This window comes from Pleurodeles waltl, chromosome 6 (genome assembly GCF_031143425.1).
Source record: "Pleurodeles waltl isolate 20211129_DDA chromosome 6, aPleWal1.hap1.20221129, whole genome shotgun sequence".
Taxonomy (NCBI): domain Eukaryota; kingdom Metazoa; phylum Chordata; class Amphibia; order Caudata; family Salamandridae; genus Pleurodeles; species Pleurodeles waltl.
The window spans coordinates 944,203,209-944,229,043 of record NC_090445.1 but is presented as its reverse complement, the minus strand read 5'-3'; the positions used below and the strand labels follow the sequence as shown (position 1 = coordinate 944,229,043).

The 25,835-nt window shown below is 41.9% G+C and overlaps 1 protein-coding gene across 2 annotated transcripts in view; it reads right to left on the bottom strand.

The window, feature by feature from the left end:
• Window positions 1-25,835, bottom strand: part of LOC138300419 (vertebrate ancient opsin-like) — a 566,835-nt gene that overhangs the window by 371,516 nt on the left and 169,484 nt on the right. The window lies entirely within an intron of this gene.

The window sequence follows — 25,835 nt, the reverse complement described above, 5'->3', positions numbered from 1 at the left end:
GCCATTATCTCGACGTACTAAGAATTCTCTAATAAGAAATTCAATAACACTCAGCATTTTGCACATTCAAAATATCATCAATTGATGCTATTTTGTTGTGGTAACCATTTGCAAAGTATAAAAGGAGGCCCAAAGTGCATTATAGTCCTTCAAAGTGGATGCACTCCAAGCTGCAGTTAAGAGGATGTGGGATCAGGGAGACCAAAAGACAAGGAGAGAGGTGATTTTCAGACAAAGTGTGACTCTATTTTATTAAATAGATGTGGGTGTTTATGCTAGGTATAGGTTTAGCAGAGAGGTCATTCCTTGCTAAATTAATGAGTAGGACCCTATACTTTAAAGGCCAAAATAACGCAGTGCAGCAATTCCTATTGATGTTTAGATTTTACACACATTAGCATTTGGAAACTAGCAACACAGTGCTGCAGTGGCAGGAGGAATTTCCCAAAGTGTCTTGTGCAGGCTTTTTAGGAATTTTCTTAATGCAATATTGGCAAGCATTACTCCTACAAAATTCCCTAGTGCCTCTGCTGAGTTGGAAGCTAAAAAGGCAATTTCTATGCCATAGTTCATTTTTCCGAAGTGACTGAATGTGAAAATAATATTCAAGTTCTAATATGTACTCCCTCTAAAAGAGCGTAAGTGTATCACAATAGAAAGTGTCATCACTCATTAAACAAACAAATAACAGCGTACAAAGCTACATGCCTAATTACAGTTGTAGTTCCTTGATACCTAGGGATCACTCATGATTCTTACATCGTTAGACACTTTGGACTATATAAGTGATTAACATGAGGAGCACTTGGAGATAGAAGGTTATGACAAATTTTTCATATACATTTTGTGTTATATTTATGGCCTTTTTAAAATTTCTGAAACGAGTTCCTGGCCATGGATCATGACTCCATGCATAAGACCTACACATCCAGGCAAATGACGTACAATGGTGCTCATAGACAAAGAAGGAACATTATAAGGTGGACATTTGGTTTAGTTAAAGGCAGCTTCAGAAGTCTGCAGAAAAGTATGGGAGTCCTGGAGTATGATCCAGCAATGCACCTCACAATCTTAGCCACCCGTGCAATTGTTAGAAATGGAGTCTTTGGTTGGCAGTCAGGTTACCCCTGTCCAAGCAACGGCCCTCACTATATTCAGGGCAACTCACACACAACCCAAATGATCCTGTGCTCACCCTCTGATAGCTTGGCACTGAGTAGTCAGGCGTAACTTAGAAGGCAATGTGTAAAGTATTTGTGCAATAAATCATGCAATCACAAAGTATAACACCACAAAAATACACTACACAGTGCTTAGAAAATATATAATATTTATCTGATTAAATGTATGTCAAAACGATCAAGATTTGATAAGTGCACTTTGAATTATCACTGTAGAAAACGATAAAAGGAGTTTTTAGTTCTTAAAAGGCAACAAGTGTCTCTTGCAAGCACAAATTACCTGGTTTGCGTTCAAATTCTCTGCAGAGAAGGAGATGCGTGGAAAATGGGGTGATGTGTATTGATTTTTCCGGCGACACAGACGATGTGTTGATAAGTTTTCACGCAGGGCAGGCTTTGCGTCAATTTCCGACGCACAAGGAGTTCTTAGCAGGATGAAGTCTTTTTGGTCCTGATACTTCAAGGAACAGGAGGCAAGCTCTATCCAAGCCCTTGGAGAGCACTTCTCAGCAGAACCAGAGGGCAGCAAGGCAGCAGGGCAGCAGCCCCTTGCAGAGAAACAGTCAGGTAAGACCTTTTAGCAGCCAGGCAGTTCCTCTTGGCAGGTTGCAGGTTCTGGTTCAGGGTTTCTTCTTTAGTGGTATCTTGTCCAGAAGTGTCTGAGTTGGTAGGGTCAGAGGCCCTGTTTAAATACCCAAATGTACCTTTGAAGTGGGGGAGACTTCAAAGAGTGGCTTAGAAGTGTACCAGGTCCCCTTTCAGTTCCATCCTGTCTGCCAGGGTCCCAATACGGGGTTTGGCAGTCCAATGAATGAGGGCAGGCCACTGTCCTTTTAAATGTAAGTGTCAGGTCCTCCACCCTCCAGCCCAGGAAGACCCATTCAGTATGCAGATGTGTGCAGGTGTGACTAGGCATCCTGTGTTTGGAGTTGTCTGAGTGAAATGTACAAGGGAGCTGTCAACTAACCCAGCCAGACGTGGATTGTAAGGCACAGAAGGATTTAAGTGCAGAGAAATGCTCACTTTCTAAATGTGGCATTTCTAAAATAGTAATATTAAATCCAACTGCACCAGTCAGCATGATTTTGTATTACCATTCTGGCCATACTAAATATGACCCTGTCACTCCTTTTAGATCAGAATCTACCACTCGAACAGTATATGAGGGTAGACTTAATGTTAGCCTATGAAAGGAGCAGGCCTCACAGCAGTGTAAAAACGAATTTAGGAGTTTTACACTCCCAGGACATATAAACTGCACAGGTACATGTCCTGTCCTTTATCTACATAGCACCCTGCCCTATGGGTTACCTACGGCCTACCTTAGGGGTGACCTATGTGTAGAAAAGGGGAGTTTAAGTCTTGGCAAGTACTTTTAAAGGCCAAGTCGAAGTGGCAGTGCAACTGTACACACAGGCTTTGCAATGGCAGGCCTGTGACATGGTTAAGAGGCTACATATGTGTGTGGCACAATCAGTGCTGCAGACTCACTAGTAGCATTTAATCTACAGACCTGGTCTCATGTAGATTAAATAAGCCAATTGGGTATGAACCAATGTTACCATGTTTTAAGGGAGAGAGCATGTACACTTCAGCACTGGTTAGCAGTGGTAAAGTGTGCAGAGTCCTAAAACCAGCAAAAACAGTGTCCAAAAAGCAGAGGGAGGCAGGCAAAAAGTTAGGGGTGACCACCATAAGGCTATCAGGTCTAGTAGCAATGTTCCATAACAGCCATCATAAAGAGATGTCTATAGACCTGATGAAGATGATGTTGAAAATCCCCTTCAAACACCACCTCCAGGACATGATTCTTCAAGAGTTAGAGAGGGAGCAACAGAGGGAGTTACAGAGATACATATGCATAGACAGGATGTCACTAACAACCATCATACACATAATCATAAATAAAGAGCAAACAAAGTGTATAGATTAGTAAACACATCTTGTTCTGTTTATTTAAAAATCTTTTTGAAACAGAAGAACAGTTGCTAGAAATTGGGTTATTAGTTGTGTGGCCAGCACTCAATTGTCCTCAGTGGGAACCAAACACTTCATTGTAGTGTTTGACTCTCACAGGGAAGCGAGGCAGAGCAGTAAAAGGCCTACTCAAGGGAGGTGGTGTGGGCTAGTAATCACCAATCACCGGCATGCAATAATAACACTCAATAAATGATTGATCAGTCAGTACTTTTCTTTAGAAAAAGGAGAAGTACATTTATTATTCACAAACTACAAAATACTACCCAATAATTTACAAATATACATTGGCAGATGGAGCATACAATAGATGACATTTTCCAGATAGGGGGTCACCCAAATTATCAAGTGAGTTTCAACAGTCATTGTGTAACAATTATATTACTTCGGCATGAATCATTCTCATAATTTTGACAATGACGGATCAATGAAACATATGCAATGATGAGGAATTAACTTTGTGTTTGTGCATTTTTTTAAATACTTGTCATTAGACTTTAATGATCAGAACAACCGCTAGAGGGCATCACAGTAAAACAGCATGGTGAAAAAAACACTACAGTGTAACCATACAATCAGCCCCTAGAGGATTTATCAACGTGAACAATGCATTACACATTTTTAGGCCTTCTAAAATATTACCATACACAAGGGGCACAGCAGGAAAATTACTCCCAGCTTGAGAGCTTAAAAATGCTTGAACAGTGGGAAATGTGAAGATTTTGGAATCCCCTCAAAGTAGGGTGAGGACCCAGAAGATGACCTGAGGAGCAAGAGCACATCATGCAAGACAGTTTGTTGGTGGTCACATCACCCTAAGACTACCACAGGCTGAGTTATTGGCAAAAATGTGTTTTAAAGGGAATGCCCTGCAAAACATTATGGGGCAAGCTCTGTGCATATTATAGCAACAGCTCTCCCGCTGAGCTGGGGAAAGCTGGGGTGAGGTTTTCCTTTGTTCTTCACTTTTGATGCAGCCTCATTCAGCATTTTCATTTTTAATGGGAGGCTGCTCAGTCTTACCTGCGCACCCCAACACTTGCTGTTGCTGGAGGGCAGCATGGGGAGTCTAGCCCCGGCTCTCCTCCGCAGCTTTCCACACAACCATTATTACTGCATGCAGCCGGGGGAGCCGGCAGTAGTCTTACAATTGTTTTGTTGGTTGGCGCCAACCAGGCCCTGGGATTTAACAGAGACCAGGGAAGGGGTCCTGGGCCCCCTCTGCCTCATGCAGGGGGAGCATGCCAGCACTCTCCTATCCTTGGAATCCCAAGGAAGCGTAATAATGCTTCACCATCACTGGATACAAGGGTCCCCCCCCCCCAACATGAATACACCCGGGAGATTGGGTCCCCAGGCAAGATAGGAACACTGGAAGGAGGCCCCATGTTTGTCCTCTATCCCAATCTAGTAATTTCAGCTTTCTTGAGCCATCCCCTGGACCATAGTTCATGCTGGGGAAAATTGATTGTACAGCAGCAGATCCCCACGTGGTCCAAGGGAGGAAAAATAGGTCAAAGGTCACCAAACTTTACAATGCCATATCTCAGGCCCAAACGGGCTGATTTGGATGATCCTCGGCTCTTTTTACTCCTGGAGGTGAGCTCTATCCACCAGGGACAGTTGAATAAACCTCCTTTCCTCCAAAGCGGTGTAGTACCCCCAAATCTGGTCCTCCTGGCTCCCTGCACCACTTCTCCTTTGTGGCTTTGTTGGTGGGTGCAAAAAAGTTCAGGGCTTTCTCCAACTGGTCCTCAGGGGGTAAGAGGGCAATTCTGTTCTTTACTTTGGGCAGGTTCAGGTTTTCAGACTCAATAGTTAAAATACTTCGGAATTCATACCACGGTGCAGAGGCACACTGGTATAAATTCCACACTTTCCGCCTCCTCACGAAGAACTTCAAGTAGATCCCCACCGAAGCAAGAAGGACGGTCACCCACACACTTGCCAGCAGCAAACTCAACTATGGCAAAGCTCTCTATGCCGGAATCACGAAGAAGCTCCAAGCAAAACTCCAGAGAATTCTGAACGCAGCAGTCAGACTCATCCTAAACATACCCTGCTGCAGCCACATCTCCGCACCCCCCCTTCGAGACCTGCATTGGCTGCCCATCAACAAATGCATCACCTTCAAGCTTCTGACATGCCTATAAGGCCCTGCACAATATCGGACCGGCCTACATTAACTACTGCCTATTTTTTAAACACCCTCACCAGACAACTCCGATCTTCTCAAATTGGCCTCATCGCTACCACTAGAATCAGGAAGAGCACAGTGGGAGGCAGACCCTTCTCCTACCTCGCAGCGCAGACCTGGAACACGCTGCCTACCCACCTCAGATAGGCCCCTCAGTTCAAGAAGAACCTCTAGACCAAGCTCTTTGACAGATAAGCACCCTCACGACATTTCCTTGAGACCCTATGGGTGATAAGCTTGCTATACAAATCTCTGATTGATTGATTGATTGATTGATAATAAATGCAAAAGAAGTCAGATCTGCTCAGATAAATAGAGGCACCACTACTGGGGGTGCCCGATCTCACCTATTATTTTTTTGCTTTATTTATTGAGCACCTGGAGGCAAGAATCCGAAGTGACAATCTATATTTACCCCGATAGACGGGATGCCCAAAATCTAGCTCTTCAACGTGATGATTCTTTATTTGAAAGTTGCTCTTCAACAGTGATGATTCTTTATTTGAAAGTGGACAGATCAAATATTGAAAAAGTTTAGGTGGCTCGGTTAGCACCTTACACCATTCTCACTACTGTCAGTATCTTATACTTTGTAAAAGACCCCTCACCCACCAACTTAGTTTGTGGCATGCTTCATCATGAGGGTCCCATCCCTGATACCTAGCACAATACGTACAAATTGCTACTTACCACAAAGAAAGGAACATAAATGATGTCTAGCAATTCAATTCCTAATGTGTGACTCAGTATTAGGCACTATGTAGGAATTGCTAAATACCATTTTTTGTACATTAAGCCCAAAGTTCTCCCAAAGTTGATCCAAAGATGTAATAATTATGTTTGAGTGAACATCATGATTGAATTAATGATCTTATTTTTAAATGTGCATTAATATCAAGGGGCCTCTTGGAGCTAAGTAAAGTAAAGACTGTTAGGAAATGCTTTGGGAAGTGACTGACCAGGTTTTAAGAGTCTTCCTAAATGTAATATAGGAGGATAGAGATTTAATGCCTAGTGGCAAGGCATTCCATGATTTAGCAGCTATCAGAGAGAAACTTTTCCTCCCATCTGTGACCCTTTACCCAGAGAACAATAAAACGTTTACTCTCAGGAGAATGCAGATTTTGCATAGGTTGGTACCAATTAAATTTTGCCTCCAAGTAAGCTGGAACAGAATTGTGCAAAGTCTTGTGACTAATACCCAGTGCCTTCAAAGTAATTCTCTTCCTAACTAGAAGCCAGGGTACCTTTGGTAATTCCTGTGACACTGATTGAAGTCTGGGTAAATTAAGAATAAGGCATGCTGTTACATTCTGGACTGTCTGAAGCCTATTGAGTGACTGCTGGTTGATGTTAAGGTAAAGTGCTTTGCAATAGTCAATGTGGGAAGAGATCAGTGAAAGAACTACCTGCTTTTACGCTGAAATTGAGTTAAAATAAAACATTGTTCTAAGCAGCTAAGCATATAAAACAATAAAAACAAGCTAATATAGTTTGATTGATATGTGTGGAAAATGTCAGTTTCTCATCAAAGATCGCCCCTTGGTTTATTGCTAGTTTTGTAAGGCATGACAAAAATTTCAACTCACTTGGCCACCTCTAGGCAACCACATAGATTGCTAAACAAGATTACTTAAATTTTTCAGCATTAATCTTAAATCAATTTTTTGCCATCCAGAGTCCAAATTCACCAATACAGTTCTGAAAATTGGCATCTATCTCTTGCTCATTGATAGAAATGGATACTATAATTTGGATAGCATCTGCATAAATTATGATGGTGAATCCAGAAGACTGATTTAGATTAGCAAGAGGAGAAATGTAAAGATTAAATAGGGTTGGACCCAAGGATGAGCCTTGAGGAACTCTACAAGAGAGTGAAAACATTTTAATCTGAAATTATTGATACTAACTGTTTGAGACCTGTGTGATAAGAAGGAGATGTGAAGTTATAAAGCCTTATCCCTAATCCCTAATTCTTCTAGACGGCTAATGAACACAGATTAAATGACGGTGGTGATCGCCACCGAAGGATCTAACATAAGAAGGGCTGCCCTTCCAACTCCATCTGCTACAGGTGCCTCCAACCCTTCGATCGCAAGCTACCAGTAGTGCCTATCACACTTTAGATAGCTCATGCATTACAGCTATGAAAAAAGATAAATCAAAACACACTTTTAAAATAGAAAAAGATTACACCAAGGCTCGAGTTTCTTGCTCTCTGTCTTCATGCTGTGCCTTTCAAATGCTTACACACCCCAGCTTTTTCTCTTCGAACTGACTGATACGAGGTCAGTTAGTGAAGGGAAGGTCATGTTGCATGGGCCTGGTGTGAGGTGCTATAACAGCCAACTACCACTTTATTTGAGTGACAAATGTTTAATTAATTGAGCTATCCGTCCCATGTGGAGAAATAGTTTCACACCTGCTACTAAATTTTGAGAAGTATGGCAAAAACACTTTGGCTGTCCCTTTCTGCATGCCTTGCTAGCTTTTGCGTCTTGAAATTTTATAAAGAAGGTGCAATTAAGTACTTGTGAAGGGTGATTCCAGTACAGCTGATGGATATAAGCATATGAAGGGTGGGGAATGTTTTTATTGCAGGTGAGCCAAAGCTGCCAACATTTGTTTGCTTATTTGTGACATTTCCAGGTTTTGGGTGAGCGTAATGTGACACAAGTTTTCAGTGCACTTATGTGCAGCATTGCAGTGCATCACATTACAGCTTGTATAATGCGCAGCAATGTCAGAAATTGCAATACAGTTATCTGGAAATTGATTTAAAGCAGCTGCAATGCCTCCAACGCGTTTTGAAGGTCATTAACTTCTTAGCTATTAATAGTGAAGCTGGTACAGTGGCACCAAAGGTTAACCTTTTACTGTATATGTTTAAACTGAGCTCCAATTTAATTATTGCTTCTGTAACAGTTGTGTGATCCTTGCAAATTAGTGCTTAAAACATATTTATGTTCTTAATGGGCCTGGATTCCACACAAAGTGTGCTAGCTGGTCGGCCTATTAGTAGCTCACAATATTCTTCACTGATCAGAAGTAGCTCGTAGTACTCAAAAGGTTGGAGACAGCTGATCTACTATCATCCTTACGTCATCCGTTGGTGCGACTAAAGCAGATCATAACAATTTTTGTTTTTCTGGAGTAGCAAAAGTCTTGTGACAACTCCGCAAAGGCTGGATTGTACACATGACCATAACCATTGTACCGTAAGGTGGTTAGGGCTTTTTATCAATATAAATTTATGGGACAAGATCTGCAGAAAATGTCGCCCTGTGTGATCCTTCTGTTCTCTCTCACGGGCCAGTCGAGTTGTAGTTGGGTTGTTTTTTTGCTAGATATTAAGTAAAAAGGCTATTTCAGATTAAAAGCAAAAGACAATTAAAATTGCTTCAAATAATGAGCAGATTAAATCAAGTCTTTGTCAAACATGAACCTGCAACAAATATACATTTCCCTTCTATTTGCCAATCCAAGTGCTTCATTTCATTCATCTAAGAGTAAGATTACTGTGAAATTCAAAATTAACCTTCAATTATTTCAATTTTTAAATTACGTTACATTATCAAAATGGATTAATTCTTCCTCAATGAAGACAGAAGATAACTTCTGAGACATATTTCTGCAGTTGCTGGGGCGCGTTTTTACGGTCTTACCTTTGTAAGAAACATTGTAAACAGTCCTATTAATTTAATGTATTTTAGCTTCTAAACAGGTACAGGCCACATAGCGAGAAACAAGCTTTGTATTTCGATGGGAAAATACACTTTTCATGTGTGGTGTCTATGTCCTCAAATACTCTCCATCCTGTCTCATGCAAGAGGCAAGCAGCCTTCTTCATTAGCTTGCGTCACATGTTAAAAAAAACATTTGACATTAACTTTTCTATCTTTCGTAATTCTAATTAGAAAGCGTGGCTTGGGAGATAACCTTTTCACGAACATTTGCTACAATCACAGTAACGTTGTAGAGATTCATTCCTTCCTTCTTACAAAGCCAATGCTGACACCATTTTCGTCGAGACCCCTGCAATTAGAACATCATTGTTTTCACAAAGTCTTTCCTTTGGCTCATTGAGCGCACTATCTATGGCTTCTTGTAGATTCGTTTTGAGAATGCCTCATTTCCCTGTTATCAAATGCCACTGACCAATTTATGCTAGAAAATGAATTATTCATTTACTCAAATGTTTCCTTTTTTGATATGTTCAATCTGGAAATCACTTTCAGAGACTCCAATCAATTTTCAAATAAAATCAAGCCATATTCATGGTTTAGTGCACAGAGTCCATCCTCTATCAGCGGCCACACGCTCTGTTATTGCATGATACAATATAGACCGTTGTCTTGCATTTCCATTTTCCATCTTATTTACGCTCACCTTCATGCATTTCCTATAGTGTAGGCACCCACGTTATGCCTCATATTTAAAGTATGTTATCTAATTTTTGATATGGCTTTTTAAATAATGCTTCATGACATCTGAAATATGATTTATGTTTTTTTATTGAGCACATCAGGACCAGACGTCCTGTCAGAGGACTCCAAAGACACTCCTCATCTGCGGTGTAGTTTTTACTGAGGTAATTTGACAAATGCTCCGAACAGCAGGTTAGAACCAGTAAAGTTACATTAACATCTGTTTATGGATTTTAGTACTTGGAATACAGTATTGCTTACTGGTCCAATATTATTGAATTCACCTTCGCCCAGTGCCATGATGTTATCCAACAGTATTCACATGGTGTGAAATGTAGGCTCATTTTATAGTGGGAAAAACAAAACGACTGTCAGTCCCAAAACTGGAGTGCATCGACCTAAAAAACCAGGACTGACTAAAAGCGAAGTTAATGAGATCGAGACATTTGGCAATCTAGGGGGTTAAAGAGATATTGCAAATTTGTCTTGCCCAACTGTGCAAGAAAAGTTGCAACTCAATAAAACATCCTGGCTATGGTTCTTATTGTTTCTTTTTTTTTTTTTTTTTTTTTTTTTTTTTACCAAAGCAGTTTTTGCAGTAGAATCTTCTATAAACGATTAGTGTGCTTAGTTTAATTTCAAGCGTATGGTTCACAGTTTTTAGAAAAAATCATTGGTAATGTTACACGTTTTACAACTGTAATATGCATGCGAAGTACAAAAACGTATGTATACTCATAACTAATGTTCTGGGTAAATCCTGCACTTCAATTTACATACAAGTTAATACGGATTTTCTGTGTTTAATTTTTGAATGGCAGCTATCCACGATTCTAGAATGCAAATTGTTCTCAGCATGTTATTTTAAACCAATCAAAATCGTTAAATAGTTTCATTTATGCACAAAAGCAATTATGATTCCCAAGATACCGAATCCCACTGTACTCTGCCGCCGAGAACTGCGGGATCGGACATTTTGGCATGCAAACTGACTTTTCAATCAAAGTATGAGAAGCCAAAGAGTCAGCAACCTTCAAGCATCTTTTGATTGAAGGGTTTCGGAGGGATTCATGAGCCTCCGTTTTAGTGTGAGGTTGGTTCATTTAGTATGTGCCACACAGTGCAAACTCCCAACCCACATGTGAGAGGTTTACTGTATTTCAAGACTTAAAAGGCGGAAATGACATGAGAAACCTGCGGCGAGTTAACAAAGCAGTGGCAACATCACGGATGTCGGGGTGAAGTAATTTCCCTTGAATAGTTCTTGATTTCTCTTCTACGTACGTTACAATGCTCATACAGAGCTTCCGTTAGAAGGGAAATGTAGATTACCTATCTGTATGTGGCAATTTACAGCTGTGTGTGTATTTTCAGTTTATGGAACTCTCAGGGAACCAATGTGGAAAGGTAGAGGTGTACACCCACATCTTTCCACCCCATAATTACAAAATATATCCAAGAATGCGTATACATTATGTTTCAGATTGATCCATGTGTGGAAAAACATTGACATAAGTCGACCTTATTGTGAAAAGCAACAAATGAAGTGATGCTCCCATACTTTGTGAGTGCCAGTGGAAACTTCCCATGCGGCAGGTACAAGAGGCACATCTGCTGCAGAACTTGCACAACAGAAACTCTGACGTTTATTTAGCAGCATTCACCAAAACGCATACATAAAAGGAGTGGTCAGCTTACTTTGTTTTGGCACTGTATGATGAACTTTCCAACCTGCCTCACTGCAATCTTTATGCAATTGAGGAGAAAGCTATGCTGCAGCAGCTCACTGAAAAAGCTGATGCCATTGCGTTGGAGAAGCACATGGTGAACCATATGCGCTAGGATCAACAAGATAAACAGGAAAATGTCAAAGAGAAAAACTTCATGATACTTGTGAAAGCTGCCTTGTCTAGAATTTGAGAAAAATCATATCCTGAGTAGATACCCAGGGAGCAAGATATGATAGCCATCATCCACCACAAACACTACCCGGCTTAGGTATTTTGGAGACAATAGCAGAGCTGCCAAGTTTCTCAGGTCCATGCCTGATGCACTGTTCAAGTCCAGGTTTTCTCCTTTGAATTCTGGGACTTGTAGTCCTGTTTATAATGGAATAAATAAAATAATAAGTTCCATAATTCAAAGAAAAAACCTGGATTTGAGCAGCACATCACGAAAGGACCTAGGAAACTTGGCAGGGATGCAATAGTGGTATGGCAATCTAGTTCAAAAACATATAATATTACAACCCATTGTCTCCTTTTTCCACTATGTGGCAAATCTCATACATGCTACTTGTCTAATGTTGGAAAGTGGTTTATTAGGAAGGACAGGTAGGTACCTCCACTTAGTAAAAACACTACAATCAAAAATGAGGTCCAGTCCAGATCTCAGTAAATTAACCCTTGCTCATCCCTTGGTAGCTTGGCAAACAAGCAGTCAGGCTTAAGTTAGGAGACAGGTGTGTAAAGCATTTAACATCAACAAAACAGTAAAAAGGTAAAACACAACACACAATAAAAATGCAACACCAATTTATAAAAATAGGAAATATATTTATGTTAAAAAAGAGACCAAATCAACAAAAATCCAGTACAGGGAACTGGAGATATGACTTTTTAAAGATTAAATTTAAAAATGTGCTTTCTAGTTCTTAAAAATGAAAAGCGCCAACTGCAGCCATATGGTCGCACCTGATCTGGCCAAAGTTTGAAGCCAACCATGATGGAGCCTAAGTCAGATGCACTGAGTGAAGAGCTTCAGTCAAATATTCGGCAGGCCAGGTTGGAAGTCAGCAGTGGCGGCTTAGCTCAGAGTGAGGCCTTGGTGAAATCCTAGAGATCTTAGTTCCTGTCGTCGACAGGCAGAGCTTTCTGCAGGGTGAACCTGAATTTCAGACTGAGTCGCAGTTGGATCTTCTTCCAAAAGGTCTTTTTGGGGTCTTGAACCATCCACTACACCAGATAAGGTTCCAGAAGCTCACAGTTGCTTCCTGGAGAGCTGGGACTAAGATTCCCACAATGCACCTGGTGAAATCCCTAAAAGTCTACTGGGCGCTGGTCAGCTGGGCTGCTTGCAGGAGTTGATGCAGGGGACTTTTGGTAGCTCCTTTGTACATGTGGCTTACAGGAAGTCCATTTTTGGATCTTGGAAGCAAAGCAAAATCTTGTGGTGATGAAGCCAAGAGTGTGCAGCAGGTGCAGTTCTTCAGAGTGCATTCCTTCTTGGTGCAGACCAGGAGTTTAACAGGGCAGTCCTTCTTCTTCTGATGTCTTCCAGAACAGATCTGAATTGCTGGCAGCACTCCCACCTTTATCCAAATTTCTAGGCTGGCAAGCAGGGAAGCACCCCTGAACAGTGGGGTACAAGGTGCCACCCTCTCTGATGACCACTTCCTTAGACGTGTGGCATATTTATGTCCCAGAAAGCACTGTTTCTCAAAAATCCAAGATGGAAAAAACATCTCATGGAGGTTCAGGCCTGGCTAAGACCACCCGGAGGTATGCTAACTTTTGCCTACACTCCCCTTTCAGTCCCGCTCCTAATTCAATTACAGGGGCTCCCATCTGGCTGGGGGTGCAGGAAGTGGGGGTGAGCCTGAGTCCTGCACTATCTGTCCTCCCTTGAAGACCAGTTTGGCCACCCAGTCCACTTCCTGTCCTGGCATATGTCGCTGCAGATCTCCTCCCACCATTGCTTTGTCTCAACCCAGGTCACTTCACACCTCATCAGAACAGCTCAGCATGTCCAGGGCTGACCAATCAGAGGCAGCTGCTAATGGGCTGGTTTGAGGTAACTTTAGAAAAGAGTTATAAAACGTTTTCTCTGTAATAGGTATGATAAATCTAATCTTGACAAGATGTTGGATTTATCTTAACTATTATTTGGACTCTTTGAATCACTTTTATAGTACATTGCTATCAAAAGTTAGACTTTATTAAATTTAATAAAGCCTTCTCATGTTAACTTATAAAGATAGCAATGCTACAATGGGGAAAACACAACTGGCATTTTTTCCCTCACCAGGGATTATAAAACATTGTTTATAATGTTCCTACTTATAATTACAATGCACCCTACCCTTGGAGCACCTAGGGCAGAACTTAGGGGTGACATAAGTAAAAATAAGGTAGCTTGAGACTTTGGAAGTACTTTAATTCCAAAGTCGAATTTGGGCCTCATTTTGTTTTGAAAGTAGCCTGCAAGGCAGGGCTACCTTCAAAATGATAGCAGACACCACAGCAGTGTACCCTTAAGTACTTGAACTCAACTGTGGTTCCTAAATCTACATGCCCTACCAAATACTAGACACTTACAGGTAGGTTGTTAGAGGCAGTTATAATTATGCCTAATTACCATATACCTTTAAACAGGGGCCCTGTGGCTGGTTAGCAGAGCCCAGGGCACAGTCAGAGCCAGTAACCACCAGTATCAGTCAACAAATGGGGGTGACCAGGGCAGAAAAGATGACTTTCTCACATCTATCCCTCCCTGTTTCCTCTGTCCCGCTGTCTTCTCAGTCCCCTGGTTACATTTGTTGCCTTCTCATACCTATCTCGTCTGCCTCAGCAGCCACTTGTTCTTTGTGTTCACTGTCTCTATTTATTTCTCTGTTTGACATTCCTCCCTTCTTCTGTCCTTTCTACCTTTCAATTATCTCCTGTTTCAATCTGATGTATCATATCCGTCTGCCAAGTAGGTGACCAAAATCTAACCTGTATGATGCCGATGTTCAGAACCTTCTATTTTGAATGCATCATCCATACCCCATCCACCTGTAAAGGTTGTTTGTGTGTGCTGACAGAAAAACTGCTATTTTGCAGGTTATCAGTCCCCAGCATCTGCTGCAGGATTAGTTGGATCAGGAAGAAGCCCAGCTGATAGCTTCAGATGCTCCCTTGTTCAGTTATTGGGATCCTAGACATAGGCTTGGGAGGAAGGGCAACATCTCCTCTACTCTCCCTCAAGTCCGGTTCTCTTTTAGCATCAATTGACATAGTGTTGCAAATTTAAGTTATGGTACTTACACTACGACCCACTTGACAACTTCATCATTCATTCCAGTTGGGACCATGCTACAATCACCAAGACAGGCTCTGGCTAATCCTAAACAACATCCCCATATTTCTCTGACTACTCCACCAATCCAGCCTCCTAGTCCACTCTGGTAGTAGGCGTACTTCTGTGGAGTAGCATATGCATGCCTTGAACGGGAGGGTGGGAACAGAACTTCTTCCTGTAGTGTGAGGCTGTGATCAAACTACAACTTAATTCAGTGAGGCCTGTAGGTGGTGGCAGAGGTGATAAGCTGTGAAAAGCATAATGAAGCAACAACAAAAGAACATCAGGTGACTGGAGCACACATTGTCAAGCAGCGCATTCAAGACTTCAAAAGAAATATGAACAAAAATAATTAAATGAGAGAAAAGTTGTGAAACTGCAGAAGCAGAAAATAATTCATAAAAATGTAAGGCTCTTGCATCACCAGTGAAAAGAAATGGAAAGGGCAAGGCCAGTTAAGTAAAATTCAGTGAAATTAATTGATTATAAACGCAAGAAAAACTCTGATCTAAAAAGAATCTTCATGTAAGTCTCCCGACTCTAACTGGAGTATGGTTTTAGTCTATACATTGGTCTTTATGTTCACATATAGAAAGGTATACGGGGATGTCCGAAGCTATTGTTGTGGCTGAAGAGATAAGTAACATGACCTCCTTTTGCTGGTTAGCAGATTGTGAATGCAGCTGATCGAAGAACTCAGTGATTTGGGAAAAATGAACTGATAGACCTGATACCCCACGTGATATCAGAAGCTGTGCCTTGCTGACCAGCACACACTACATCCAACCTCCTGCAGGCCACATTTGATGTTGCTGGGGCTGGGGCATTGCGGACTAGTGCCAAGGATGGCACAGATGATTAGGCATTTCTGATTTGGCGCAGTAGCATATATGCGCATACAGAGGCACATTATGTTGTTTTTCGCAATTCAGCCTTCGAGCGTTGTTAACAGGGTCTGCATTTGGATATGCACCTTAATGTGCGGTGTGTGGTATTTAAAATATGTACCATTGATAAAAGAGCAATGTCTATGTTAGGACAAAAAAAACATTAATTTATTGATATAGCCAGTTGGAATCGGTATGTGGGTTTCTTTGGCCCTTTTTGAATTGCTCATAAATTGACTATCTAGTCAGTACATTTAGTATTGAATGCAAGTTTGAAAGCACTTGACTACATTCAATGAATAAACCTTAAAACAGGCCTATTCATGAAAAGCAAGGCTAGAACAGGAAATTAGGACCGTGTGTAATGTGTAGTTTCAGAACAAGAATCCATCTTTGTTGGTGGCTCTCTGTAAGCACAGGTGCTCCTGTCCTGTTGACCGTTGGCTGAAATCCGTCTGGGAATACCCTATCAGGGTTGGTTGCTTGAAGGATGCAGAGTGACATTTGGCCTGTGTCCAAAGGTGACTGCTGTCAAATTAAAGTGGTGGGGCAGTGCAGTGGAGAATATTTTGACCCACTGACCTGTACTGTCAGAAACTTGCATTGCTCTAGGGCTCAGTAGCCTGCTGCAAACGGTGTTTATAATGGGCCACAATTGAGAGCTCTGGAGTTACAAGTTTCTTACAGTGAGTCAAAAGGAACATTTAATTAAAACTAAAAAGTTCCTCTCTGGTCCTAGCAGCCTGTGGCTCCAGCACAAGGTCCCAAAGTCGAGTGAACTCCCATATTCAACGTAGATGCTGTTCTGATGCTATCAATCTATCAGTATTATTATCCAGAGTGAGAGAAATGCCAGGATTGGGTGGAGCGGGCTGGCTCAGCACTCACTCAAGAACTGGGGGCCTGTGCCTGCTTGTCGGGCATCACCAGGCTGTGCAAATGGCTCGAGTTGGGAACATTTAAAGTGCATATGTTAGGCAGGCCACTGCAAGATTGCTGGCCAAACCGACATGCACACTTGCAGTGCTCACCACTTGTCCCTGTTGCTGCCATTCACCAGCAATGGCCACGCCCTTAGATTAGGCTCAGGCTGACAGAATGAAAAATAAAATGGTAATACAATTATTTTATCACCATTTTATTTATAATGTTTGCTGTGCTCACAGCAGGGGGCAGACGTTCCCCTGCCCTAATGGAGGAGCTGCGTCTGTCATTGTCTTGCATTCGAGATTACAATGTGCAGGTTACCATGGTCTGCACATGCCACTGATGTGTGACAATACTCTTTTAGAAGACGGTCTGAAGTGTGGGTACCTTGGGAAAAGTCCCACAAGGGTATAGCTCACATTTGTGGTTACTACAGTAGAAGCAGGATTGGTGAACCTTATGAATTGTCCAGTAGTTGCTATGAGGATGGCCAGAATGAAAAGTGGAACATTTGCTGTGGTTTGTGATGTAGATAAACATATTCCCACACTTTCTTGTGAAATGTTAAATTAGGGGTCGAGAATGTCTTTTTGTTTTTGGGATAGGCTTTTCATATATCATCAGAGGCTCGATACAGGTCTTGGCTATTCATCTGGAAGTTGGGTCTCAAGCCTTTTAATTCAGGGCTGAGGGTTGTCCTACAGAAAAGGGCTTTATTTGGAATAGATATCACCTGGCAACTCTATCAATGAATGACCGAGGTTTTTAAAACAGTCTAATTTTAGAATCACACACAGCACCACATGCACGCTGCATTTCATAATTTGAGTTTTCAGCAGAGGTATGAATGGGTGTCAGAACTTGACAAGCATACACTGATTTGTCATGTTGTGTCAGGGCATGAATCTTAGGCTGGAATACAGGACTTTCTTTGAAGTGAAACGTGTGAGTGCTACATGGTCCTGAAAGGGACAGCTGTTTGAAGAAATGTCAGAAAACCGCAACATCAGAGGGAGCAAAAATATGTTTAGTTTGTTTATCTATTTGATACCATTAATGTTTCATTCTTAAACCTTTTTACATAGCAGCTGTGTCAGAACATAGATCAATGAAGACAGGGATGGCTAATAAAGTTTGTTCTCAGGCTAATTGTGCAATATTCGGTGGTTCTGATTTATGACAACGCAGGTCTAGATGATTTGTTAGATGGTCTCCAAGGTGTAGGTCATTTGGCAGATGAACATTCATAAGTAGATTTTTTAATAGACAATCCTTTAGATCGTCTGATAAATGATCATCAAGGTATAAATCATTTGATAGATGATCCTCCATGTGCAGATTGTTTGACAGTTGATCCTTCAGGTGTTCATTTGATACATGATCCTTTCGGTGTAGATAATTGTCTAGATCATCCTCCAGGTGTAGAACATGAAACATTCTTGTCATTGGAATTTAAACTTTGAATACCCTAAATAAAAAGGTTCATAAACTTACCCATTTTCTTAGATCTTGAAGGACCTCTTTTTTATGAACATGGAGGTAAAGATTCAGGACAATGGGATTAAATTGCAAATCATGTCTCGCTCTCTATATTTCCAAGCCTTGATTTTAGATCTGGGAACTATACAATACATTTCTTTCAATATGTTGCAAGTGTCTTTTCAAAGAGGTGTCACAGAGTTACCCTTGAAAATATGTCTCTTATTAGGGATATCAGTGTACATTTCTTTTAGTAATGGCTCACTCTACATGGGAACATACTTTCAGTCAAATTTGAAACATGCTCCTTGCTGGCACCTACTCATGTCTTGTGGCTGATTTGAGATGTCTTTTAAAAGGAGCGAACATCACTTTCAGTGGTGTAGGATTGACCCTCTTTTATGTTGGCCAAATTAGGATAATGAATGTATTTGAAAGCAGAATTTTCATGCAGTAAAATACACATCTCAACATTATACATCTTGCTGTGGCATTTGTAATGAGATGGCAAAGTATGGTTTCCTGTCATGCTGACCTCTTGGGAAAGAGCATTGTCAAATTGTGCAAATTTAGTGGCATTGACAATGCAGGATTTCTCCAGCAAGTGTATTGCATCCCATTCTGTATGTTAAAAAAAATGGAGAGGCAAATTAATCTGCTCTGGTTTGGAACTGAACACTTCTAGCATTCAGACCACCCCCAGAAGTGAAAAACCTAGGCCCATATTTATACTTTTTTACACAAACCAGCGCCGGCACTGATTTGTGTCAAATGGTTGTACGACGGAATGCCGACTGACAAAACAACGGGTGCCTAAACAACGAGGTCGGAACACCGACCTCGTTGTTACTACTAATGCCTTTACCACGAATGCCTTAACAACGATATTTCGTTGTAAAGGCATTCCTGGTAAAGTCATTAGTAACAGGCACCCATTGATCCTGCATGCCTCACCCCACCCCTCCACCCCACCCCAAAACCTAAAACCCCCGACCCCCCACCCCCTCCCCAACACCAAAAACGCCCCACCCCAAAACCTAAAACCCCAACCCCCTCCCCAAAACCTAAAACGCCCCACCCTCCCAACCCCACCCCAAAACCTAAAACCCCAACCCCCCACCCCCTCCCCAAAACCTAAAACGCCCCACCCCCCCAACCCCACCCCAAAACCTAAAACCCCCGACCCCCTCTCCTCCCCTCACCCAAAAACGCCCCACCCCCCAACCCCACCCCAAAACCTAAAACCCCCGACCCCCCACCCCCTCCCCAAAACCAAAAACGCCCCACCCCCCAACCCCACCCCAAAACCTAAAACCCCCGACCCCCCACCCCCTCCCCAAAACCAAAAATGCCCCACCCCCAACCTAAAACCCCCGACCCTCCATACCCCTCTCCAAAACCTAAAACCCCCCACTTACCTGAGTCGTCGCCTCGTCATCTGCGTCGTCCTCCTCAGCCGACTCCCTTGTTTGTACCTCAACCATGCATGTTCGTTGTTCAGGACATGCGTGGTTAAGGCACAAAATAACGAAGTTGTGGTTAAAGAAAGCGTTGTTCCGCTTTCGTTAACCAGGACTTCGTTATAAAAAAGTCGGCATAAAGGATGTTTCCCGGCGCTGCGGACTGGTCAGAGTAAAAGAAAATTACTCAAACCAGTCAGCGCCGTTTTAGGGGAAAATGGGGGTTGTGCGTCAAAAAATGCTGCAAGTCAGGTTTAAGGCAAAAATCATGCCTCAAACCGGATTTGCACCATTTTATGACGCACAACCCCCATTGAAATGACTCCCGTCTTAGCAAAGACAGGACTCATATCCCCTTGCCCAATGACCATGCCCAGGGGACTTCTGTCCCCTGGGCATGGTCATTGGGCACAGTAGCATGTAGGGGGGCCCAAGTTAGGCCCCCCTATGCCACTTTAAAAAAAAATAAAACAATAATTACCTCAACTTACCTGTACTTACCTGGGATGGGTCCCCCCATTCATGGATGTCCTCCAGGGGTCGGTGAGGGTGGCAGGGGGTGTCCCTGGGGGCAGGGAAGGGCACCTCTGACCATGGAAGTGAGCCCACAGGTCCCTTAACGCCTGCCCTCACCCAGGTGTTAAAAAACAGCGCACATCAGACTGTGCGCCGTTTTTTAAGGCCAGCCCCCTCCTATGCGTCGACATGACGTGGGAGTATAAATGAGGCACACAGGCCTTAAAGTCATTTTTTGGGCGGGAACGCCTACCTTGCATGTCATTAACGCAAGGCAGTTTCCAGCATCCCAAAAATGACGCACACAGAGGAATTTTGACGTCTGCGGGCTCGGGCATCAAAGTTTAAATATGGTGCATGGTTTGAGCCGAAAGTGTGTCAAAAGTTTTGATGCACATTCGGCGCAAACAGAGTATAAATATGCCCTAATAGATGTACCTACATCAAACATGCACCGGCCTAGCTCCGAGCTGTCAGGCTCCCTACAACAAATGGGACACAAAGTATCCTGAAGCAGTAGAAATTAGATGTTACTCAAAGTAGAATTACAGAATAGGGATGTAGCAACAAACTCCTCAGGCAGAAAACAAAGTTTTGCCACTAAAAGAAATCACATAACTTCTCCAAACGTTTGACAGAGCAACAGAAGCCAGGCCAAACATCCAGCATGCAGAGCAATTCAAGCATGATGCAAAAGCTAAAAAGAAGGTTTTGTATGGCCTGTTCTATATCCTAATAATTTTTTATTCATTTATTGATTGCAGTTCTTCTTCTGACACCTTGCCATCTCCAAATTTAACAAGCATTGCATGTTTCTGGTGGAGAGCATATACTCTCTCCGACCCCTGGCCTGGGGAATAGCCCAGGCATGGACCAACCAGTGATCATGATGACAGTGGTTTTCAGTGCTTTTACTATGTAAAATTCCTATTAAAGGAGCTTGCACCTTCAAAAAGCTGTCTGACTATAACTTCAATCCTGAAGGAATTACTTGGAATTGGGACTGCCTTATTGGCATATTGAATAGATTATACGTCTGATGGTGAGTGGTGTCACACTTAAGTCACCACTAACATTTAAATCCAAATCTTGCTGTGGGAAGGTAATGGAAACTGTCACTCTCCCAAATGGCACTGATGGCAAAGAATGGGAAGAGGGATAGTAGTATAAAACAAGGCATGCAATAAATGTTGTCAGTTTGATGTTAATTTAGATCTTGTGGGTCACTCTGTTCAGCTAAGGACTGTGACAATGAAGAGGGACCAAATAGTAATGTGATTTTGTAACTCAGTAATTTATGAAAATAACCCAGGTTCTTGAAATATGGGATGGGGTATGTAGGACAGGCTCTGAGGGGTGCTTTATGAAAGTCAGAGTCTCAACAGATCTCAGACCCCAGTTTCCAGAACCTGCATACCACAAAAGCAAAGCACAAAACAAGTGTGTGAGAACTATAAAGCTGTATATCCCAATTCAGATCTGACTATCGGACCAGTACATCATACAGTCACCTCTTATTCCAATTAAATGAAAAAAATGAGGAATTGACAGTCTTGTGATGGAAAGAGGGGTTGTCAGTACTTCCCACATGACAGCTGTCTCTTGCAAGGAGCTGGGGGGGGGGGGGGGGGAGATAGTGGATGCAAGTGACCAGGAGGCTTCTCCCGTTCCCAGGACAGGAAGAAAACATTTGGTAGAAAGTCATATTCAATACCCTGAATTGATCCAGTCCCCATTTTATAAATTAAAATCCCTGTTAAGACACTTCAGCCTCTACCTACAAATATTGTATAGCCTTTTGAACTGAGTAGTAAATGAGACAGTTGGAACAAGTCTGAGAAACTAACGAAAACCAAGCATTGGCAATGCCAAAATCCTGGCTTGCAAATGAAAGTGCCTTCTTGTGCGCGAGTGAGTTTAGGCACTTAGTAATTCACCATATATATTCTCTTTTTCATATTTACAGTCATGCACCCATGCATTCACCCACTGGCTCATTCTTGCATTCACCCACTTACCCATCCACAATAAAACTTGGGCACAAACTCGAACCAGCATACGTGAGGTAGAAGAGTGATAGTAGGAAAAGAAAAACATGGTACAGCCCAAATGTAGTGGGCATAGTCTTGCAATAAAAAAAGAGTACAAAATTAAACCTAGCATCAGTCAGCCATCTGGGAATGGTTATTTGCATAGCCTATACTATCCTGAAAAGCCTACTCTTTAAGTTATGTTTTCCCAAAACAAAAACGATAACCTTACTACGGTTGTCATAACTTTTCATAATAAACAGATCAGACCAACAACATAACTTTTACCATTGAACCAATACTTCTAGCCTTACCAACTCAGGCCTATTTTTATTGATTAGAATCTTTCTCACAAGCTAAAAAGGCATACAATAACAAATATGAAAAAAACAAAACACAGTCTCTCATAAGAGGGCCTATCAAGGATTATCACAGTGCAGATCTTCTACCCTCAAAGTTCCTAGAGAGGGAACCAACATCGAAAACCTTGACTACTAGGGTACTTTGTGAGTGGCATTATTGCAAAGTACTCATCTACATGCTTTAACCATTTAATTACAATCCATCCTTAAAGGCCTTTTGGCTTTACAATGGGCTTTCCATAAAAATAGGTTCAGGCCTTCTACATTAGTCTTAACATTACAGAATAAGCATTTCTCATTGACTTGTCACCATGCTTAACTCAGACCTTCTGTTTTCAGCATACGCAGGGGAAACACATATCTTCTCTCAATCGTAAGCTAGCAGAAGGGAAGATTAATATGAGGGACCGGCCTGAGTTCTTCTCTCTGTATTGCTTCTTAAAGCTTTTTTTCTGGTGATCACATAAAGTTGGTGACAACTGCGTCAAGCTAGGCCTAAAAAAACGTTTTACATTCTTGTGCCTCGCTAGATAACTGAAATGTGTTGAAGTTCTTACAAAGTGAAAGTCACCTATGAGTGCTCTATTACTGAACAGACCTCTGATCTACACACAGTGTGACTAGATGCAGAGCCAAAGGGTGTCTCTCTCTCTCTCTCTCTCTCTCTCTCTCTGCGTCTCTCTCCCCGTATCTCAGTGTTCTTCAACAGTAATGGAAAAGAAAACCGTATGTGATTACTAGATCCAGTGCATTACTCAAAATGACTTCCCCCCCTCGCAAAATTGGATGAGAAATCACTGAGGAGTCTCCCATATCCTACAGCTATTCAGTAATCTTCGGCTCAAAAGAGCCATTGAAAGGTTGCACCCTCCGCCCCCTCAGCACCTGCAGGGGCTGCAGGGTCCTTCAGGTGTTACATCTTATCAATTAGTAACCTAAGTCAGTGATTTCTGGATCGTGTACATCTAGACGATGGTGGTTTTTTGTTTAGTTGCTTTCCTCAGGCTAGCAGAATATATAACATATTTCAATTTAATGGTATTCATTTAAATTCCTCAAACAGGTTTCAATTAAAAATATTATTTATAAACCAAAAGTACATTCTGAGATGAGTTCTACAAGGCACTAGAACACGCACTCATTCTACGTCTCTCTATTAAATGTAAACAGGCCACCCAGACATCACATGAATGACAAGACGGGTCGGGAGGGAGGTAGATTGTTGCACACTCTCAGATAGTGGTGCTCAAACAATTTTTTAGAGTGGGCGTGCTGCCATTAATGGTCTAACACTGAAAACATAGCAACTGTACAAGATCCAAGCGTCATACAAAAAACACAAGTGTAGTAAATGTGCCATGCTCATTCAGCAGGAGAATGGTAAGGGCGTGGTATGTAGCTGGTGGTGCATTTTTGAGCAGTGCTGAGGAGGCGCACTGTCATTTAGACACAACACATTTGCCCTTAAAATGGCCAATTTAGTTGCATAGACAAGCAGTTTTACTGGTAAAAATATATGCACAAGAATGAATATGTGTGGAAATCGGGTATCAGTAAATATCTATCACTTGCGCATCACGAATTAAATGTCTTGACTTCTTTTGATCCTATTAAAATCTTTGCTTCCACCACATTTCAGATTTACAAACAAGTGTTTCATTTGTGGTTTTCCAATTGCTTACATAACTGGAAATATGTGTCAAGTTAATTTCCAGATATTTAAATGTTGTTGTTTGTTGGAAAAAAACAGGCATGCTGCAGCCTTTCCTTTCGTTTCCTGTATCACAGCAGGATTGTCACCTAGATCGTTTTTACAAAATCCTTCTACTTTGCAGTCAGATAGATAAAAGTACCCTACCCTTTCCAATAAGCAACAATTTGTCAGAAGATGTAGCTGGATATTTGACCTTGTTTTTTCAGCAAGTGTAACAGGATACACACAAAATTTACAGGCGTCTTTATTGCCCATTCACCTTCTGAGCTCCAGCCTGATTGTTTCTGGGGGTGCTGCAGCACCCCCTGAAACCCTACTTCCAACGCCTATGTCAGGGCTCTCCTCCCCTCTCTCGGTAGATACAGCATGATACTCTCGTCAGGTCATTCTCTGAATAGCAAAACTTGACAAAGCAGCGACACTGGGCCTCAACGTAACACTCCTCAATCTGATACCACGCAGTACCGTCACGATAATGGCGGTTTCACAATCATAGCTCAAAAGACCTATTTTTAATACATTGCTGGTGATATCACGAGTTGCTTCCTAAACAACCAAGTGAGTAACAGTGCTTCTCCAGAGTGACACCATACAGGCGTGAACACCGCAGTGCAAAAAACCCAGACAATTCTGGAATCTCATTTCAGTGCGGACCCAAAATGTGCCAAAGCATGCTTGTTGACAATCCTCTGAAAATAAACCCGCGGCTTTAACCTAAAAAAGTCAGTCATCATGTTGGGCATAAAAGTAATTTCACACAAAGGGGAATTATTGATCATGTTCGAGGCTCCCTGTGTTGCTGATGGATATGTTTCATTGATGAATTTATGGCGCAGCGGTGATCTAACTGAAGAGCACTGCGAGTTTTGCTGATGCCCGAAAAACACTAAACATTCACATTCTGTTTTGTGATTTTTAAGGCTTTGAGGGAAGAAACTGGAAATACAACCACCGTACATATTGTTGCATACATTGTTTATTGCCCACCTATACCACAGATCTAACACATATGAGGTATTGATCAACGTGTATTGTTAATTTGAAAGGGAATAAAAAAGAAAGGCTCTGAGCACAATCTCTTACCGGAAGTCCAGCTGGTCTCTCGGGCAGCTTTGAAGTGGAAATCTTGGTGTCTGGAGTATCATAGGTTCTTGCTGCTCATCTTCATCAAATACTTTTGTTGACACGGTACCAAGGTATGGGCATATGCCTGCAGGCACCCCCAAGTAGATTGCTAGTAATGCTTGTCCAACTATAAACAAAGAATACTGCACTCCCACAGCTATAATTTGCTTAGGTTGCAGTATGATGCAGAACCTGTCTATAACATGCAATTCCATAACTACGTATTTGTGTTAGTCAATGCTGCAGTAATCAAGGAGAGCTTCGGGACTGTTGTAGTTACCTTCCAATGGTCACTGAATTCAATAAATGAGAATATTTGCACTTTGGTCAAGAAGGTAGTACTACTTTCATTATAAAGAACCTGCTAATGAGGGAGGCAGAAAAGAATTACAGAATGAAATTTCACTCAACCCAACTCTGAAAGTGCTGGTGTTTCTGAACCAGGCTTTTCCAGGTGTTAGAACACAAGACCCAATTTTACCAGGTAGT